The 6,000-nt window shown below is 32.7% G+C and overlaps 2 long non-coding RNA genes across 3 annotated transcripts; both read right to left on the minus strand.

Moving 5' to 3' along the window:
• Positions 1-720: 720 nt before the first annotated feature.
• Positions 721-2,719, minus strand: LOC146926554 (uncharacterized). Its single transcript, XR_015034152.1, has 2 exons — positions 2,418-2,719; positions 721-917 (listed from the first exon to the last, which is right to left on the minus strand). It is a non-coding gene; the product is annotated as an uncharacterized LOC146926554 (long non-coding RNA).
• Positions 2,720-3,170: 451 nt separating this feature from the next.
• Positions 3,171-5,793, minus strand: LOC146926555 (uncharacterized). 2 transcript variants are annotated; one of them, XR_015034151.1, is made up of 2 exons: positions 4,812-5,793; positions 3,171-3,496 (listed from the first exon to the last, which is right to left on the minus strand). It is a non-coding gene; the product is annotated as an uncharacterized LOC146926555 (long non-coding RNA). The 2 variants fall into 2 exon arrangements; XR_015034150.1 differs by having other exon boundaries at positions 5,433-5,616.
• Positions 5,794-6,000: the final 207 nt, after the last annotated feature.

Genomic DNA, 6,000 nt, shown 5'->3' on the forward strand with positions numbered 1-6,000 from the left:
AAATGAATGAATCGTGCCACAATTTGAAGGAAATTTTGAGCAATTCAATTCTCATTTTTTTCTAGGCACAGAGTGAGTAAATCGTGACACGATTTGAAGATCCCCGGATCAAAAATTTGAATTCAATGAGAAATCGTGGCACGGTATCACCAAATCATGGCACAATTTTGATGTAGAAAATGAAATCTATAAAAGGCCAACACCATTTCACAACAAGGGTTGGGATTTTAGAGATTCTGAAGACACATTTGGAGCTGAGGATTGCAGAATTCTTGGTGGCTGTCCATCCAACTAATAGTCAGTCCATATTTCATGTATGTTGTCTTTCTTTAATCATGTTATTTTTGTTCTAGCTGTTTGAACAATCTAAATTGTGAAACTCTATTCAATACAATTGAAATACTAGTCTTTGTACAATATAACTTTTGTTTAATACTTTTTGTATCTTGATCACATATGAAATGAACTCAAATGTCAATTGACTATTTGCACTAATTGTTGACTTAGATCTAGTTATACTCTTCAATCAAATGGGTCATGTAACACCCCGTTTTCCCAACATATAAAAATTTCAATAATAAATCAGAGTATTCAACTTAAAACAGTATGTCACACTTCTTTAACAAATTCAAAATAGGATAAAGTCACTATTTATTCAAACCGCACCTCTCAATATTTCAATTATTTTGCAGCGGAAAATAAAACATCTTAATTAATTCATCCAAATCAAAGGTTCTTCAACATAATTCATAATCAAACATAGTTCTTGACAAATAACATAGTTCATGATAAAATAACATCGTTCATGGCAAATACGTAACACATGGAAACAAGCAATATCCCCATCCCGTTACGTATCAGAGCAACCTAAGATGACACGGAGGAGACTACTCAAGACTACAACTATTCTTGGTCACCTGCAAGTTACCCATGTAAGGCAACAATTTCCAAGCAGAAGGGGTGAGATTTCACATTCAATAATAATAAGCATATAATTCATCAGCAGAATTTAACAACATAAATAACACTTATTTAACTATGTTACTTCATCATAATACTACTTAATTCAACTCCTTAAATTATTGATAACTTGGCAACAACGACAATAGATCAACTACGACATCCACAACTTTGACTAGACATCAAGGACGATGCAACAACAAATCCTTAACTTTGACATTTCAACAACAACTAAGACATCATGCATGTCGTACCATTCAGGGATTAAGCCCTCATCTCTATTGAGCATAAAAGGCTCCCAGGGCTTGATCCCTCGTCACCTTTGAGCACAAGGCTCCAGGGCTTGAGCCCTCGTCGCTATTGAGCACAAGGCTCCACGGCTTGAGCCCTCGTAGCTATTGAGCAAAATGGTCCAGGGCTTAAGCCCTAATCGTTTGTATGAATAGACTCAACAACTTGACATCTTAACATCCTAACATCTTAACAACTCAACAACTTGGCATCTTAACATCTTAACATCTTAACAACTCAACAACTAAGATATCATATAACATCGTATTCAAACATCAACAATTCATCATGCATCTTTGTAAAAACATAATAAATTATACATAACATATTTTCATGTCAAACCAAGGCTACTGGAAAGATATCGCAATTATCAACAACTTTAATGTTTATACCAAAGACCAATTCAAAACAGAAACATATGAACAAAACGCAAAAACATGAAACAGAGAATGTTGTCACTGTGCAATTTCGCTGTGACCTAGGTGCAGCAATTTGACCATAACTCAAGTTCTATAAATCATTTTAACATCAAACCAACGACATTAGAAAGCTAACATCCATACCTACAACTTTTACGTTTACACCTAGGACCAATTCCGCACCGATCAATACCAGTTTTCATATCAAAATTTGGGAAAAGTTGTGCTGAAATTCATAAAAATTCACTGTGATCTATGTGCAGTAATTTGACCATAACTCAAGGTATATAAATCGTTTTGGCGTCAGACCAACGACATTAGAAAGCTAACATCCATACCTACAACTTTCTTGTTTACACATAAGACCAATTCCGCACCGATCAATACCAGTTTTCATATCAAAATTCGGGGCAGAGATGAAAATAATCAGAAAAATCAACTTATATTATTCAAACTTCACATTCATTTAAAATCATCACAATAATTCATACTCAATTCATAATATGACATTAACAACAACAATCATCAACAACCACAACTCATAATCATGAATCCAACCACAAATCAACAACAACATAACATAAATCATCAACTAAGCATAATTCATCAATTAAATTGCAATTCAAAACCCTATATTCTTTTCAAACCCTAACATCTCCAATCATCAAAATAAAACAACAACAAACATGTTAAACCCTATTTCAGAACCATATATTTATGATTAAAGAAGGTTAGTCCCACTCTTACCTTAGATTGATTAGCAGCAAGGTCTACAGACTTCTCCGACTCTTCTCTTCTCTTCTCTCTAAACCTTGTTTTCTCTAAATCCTTGTTTTTGCATATATTAATCTTTCAACCTAATCTCTCCTCTATTGATATTACTAATTACTCTTCTTAAATCTGATTAGGCCCAATAACTCTCTTCTTTCTATTTCACCCCCCAAATCTACTTATTCTAATAATTATATTTCTCCACTAAATATATTCTTCCACTAAATATATTCTTTCACTAAATATATTCTAATAAATAATAAAATAAAGTCACTCAATAAAATACCAACATATCACATAATTTAAATAAATCTTATAATTCGACTCTATCTCAAGAAAAATAATTAAATAACAAAGAGGGCGTTACAACTCTCCCCAACTTAGAAGAATTTCGCCCTTGAAATTCAGAGCACATGAGAAAATGAATTTAATTATTGCTTAAATATCTTAAACCATATATAAAAAAATAGAAACTTCAAACAATACACAAAACCACATTACAGTTAGTCAGTTAAACTTGATCACATAATAAAACATAACCATTAATTAGAAAACACAACGACAGTATCAACCGTCACATGACACAACGACTCATCTACTTGGCCGGACGGACCGACCTGCTCTGATACCAATTGTAACACCCCGTTTTCCCAACATATAAAAATTTCAATAATAAATCAGAGTATTCAACTTAAAACAGGATGTCACACTTCTTTAACAAATTCAAAATAGGATAAAGTCACTATTTATTCAAACAACACCTGTCAATATTTCAATTACTTTGCAGCGGAAAATAAAACATCTTAATTAATTCATCATAATGGCATTATGGCCTCAACATCATTCAACTTATTAAAATCCAAATCGAAGGTTCTTCAACATAATTCATAATCAAACATATTTCTTGACAAATAACATAGTTCATGATAAAATAACATCGTTCATGGCAAATACGTAACACATGGAAACAAGCAATATCCCCATCCCGTTACGTATCAGAGCAACCTAAGACGACACGGTGGAGACTACTCAAGACTGCAACTTTTCTTGGTCACCTGCAAGTTGCCCATGTAAGGCAACAATTTTCAAGCAGAAGGGGTGAGATTTCACATTCAATAATAATAAGCATATAATTCATCAGCAGAATTTAACAACATAAATAACACTTATTTAACTATATTACTTCATCATAATACTTCTTAATTCAACTCCTTAACTTATTGTTAACTTGGCAACAATGACAATAGATCAACTACGACATCCACAACTTCGACTAGACATCAAGGACCATGCAACAACAACTCTTTAACTTCGACAATACAACAACAACTAAGACATTATGCATGTGGTATCATTCAGGGCATAAGCCCTCGTCTCTATTGAGCATAAAAGGCTCACAGGGCTTGAGCCCTCGTCGCTTTTGAGCACAAGGCTCCAGGGCTTGAGCCCTCGTCGCTATTGAGCACAAGGCTTCAGGGCTTCAGCCCTCGTCGCTATTCAGTAAAATGCTCCAGGGCTTCAGCCCTCATCGTTTGTATGAATAGACTCAACAACTTGACATCTTAACATCCTAACATCTTAACAACTCAACAACTTGGCATCTTAACATCTTAACAACTCAACAACTAAGACATCATATAACATCGTATTTAAACATCAACAACTCATCATGCATCTTTTTAAAAACATAATAAATTATACATAACATATTTTTATGTCAAACCAAGGCTAATAGAAATATATTGCAATTATCAACAACTTTCATGTTTATACCAAAGACCAATTCAAAACAGAAACATATGAACAAAACGCAAAAACATGAAACAGACAATGTTGTCACTGTGCAATTTCGCAGTGACCTACGTGCAGTAATTTGACCATAACTCAAGTTCTATAAATCGTTTCAACGTCAGACCAATGGCATTAGAAAGCTCACATCCATACCTACAACTTTCTTGTTTACACCTAAGACCAATTCCGCACCGATCAATACCAGTTTTCATATCAAAATTCAGGGCAGAGATAAAAATAATCAGAAAAATCAACTTATATTATTCAAACTTCACATTCATTCAAAATCATCACAATCAACAACAACAACTCAACATAATTCATACCCAATTCATAATATGACATTAACAACAACAATCATCAACAACCACAACTCATAATCATGAATCCAACCACAAATCAACAACATAACATAAATCATCAACTGAGCATAATTCATCTATTAAATTGCAGTTCAAAACCCTATCTTCTTTTCAAACCCTAACTTCTCTAATCATCAAAATAAAACAACAACAAACATGTTAAACCCTATTTCGGAACCATATATTTATGATTAAAGAAGGTTAGTCCCACCCTTACCTTTGATTGATTAGCTGCAAGGTCTACAGACTTCTCCTTCTCTGACTCCTCTTCTCTTCTCTTCTCTTCTCCTCTCCTCTCTTCTCTTCTCTTCTCTTCTCTTCTCTTCTCTATAAACCTTGTTTTCTCCAAATCCTTATTTTTGCATATATTAATCTTTCAACCTAATCTCTCCTCTAATATTAATTACTCTTCTTAAATCTGATTAGGCCCAATAACTCTCTTCTTTCTATTTCAGCCCCCAAATCTACTTATTCTAATAATTATATTTCTCCACTAAATATATTCGTCCACTAAATATATTCTAATAAATAATAAAACAAAGCCACTCAATAAAATACCAACATATCACATAATTTAAATAAATCATATAATTCGACTCTATCTCAAGAAAAATAATTAAATAACAAAGAGAGTGTTAAAAGTCACTTTAGAGATATAAGACTGATAGGTTGTGATTAAAGATTAACATTCAACAAAACCTTCAATGTTACGAACTCACCTAAGAGATTAGGGAGTTGTAATCAAATAAGAGAATTCTGAGTCAAGAGATTGATCAAAGCTATTTTGTTAATTATATTGAAACTAGAAGAACAATTGTAGAGTTTAGGTGCAGATTACCAAATAGTGGCGGATAAATGATTCGAAAGACATAATTAATTTATGATTGTTAAACCAACTATTTGTGTTATGCAACCCTCCAATTTTAATACATCAGTGATGATAATGTCTTTGCAAAGTAGAAATTAAAGCAGAATATATGGAAAAGAATTGTATAATTTATTGCTTCGATAATTTTTAGTACACTTACTAAAAGTCTATCAATATACAAAAGGGGGTCCATTGATTATATAGTTGATTCATATAATTAATGTAAATAAGAAAGTGGAATAAATTATAGAAATATGATATTGTAAAATTTGCACTAACATGGTAAATGCTGACAAAAAACGGGATTAAAATAAAATAGAAGGGAGCAGATGGAGTAGTAAAGTAGTAAATTAAGGTTAATAAAGACACACTTTTCCTTCTCTCTCTTCTCTCCTTCTCAAACCCTAGCTGTCACCCTTTTCTTCTTCTTCTTCTTCTTTTCAGATGGGTGATTTAGGTCAATTTTGACCCAAAAATCACTCCTCCCAATTGTTTTTCCTTCTATCCTAATTGAATAAGTGATTTCACATATTTTTTT

Source organism: Medicago sativa, chromosome 4 (genome assembly GCF_051527215.1).
Source record: "Medicago sativa cultivar Bolivia chromosome 4, Bolivia_mono, whole genome shotgun sequence".
Taxonomy (NCBI): Eukaryota; Viridiplantae; Streptophyta; class Magnoliopsida; order Fabales; family Fabaceae; genus Medicago; species Medicago sativa.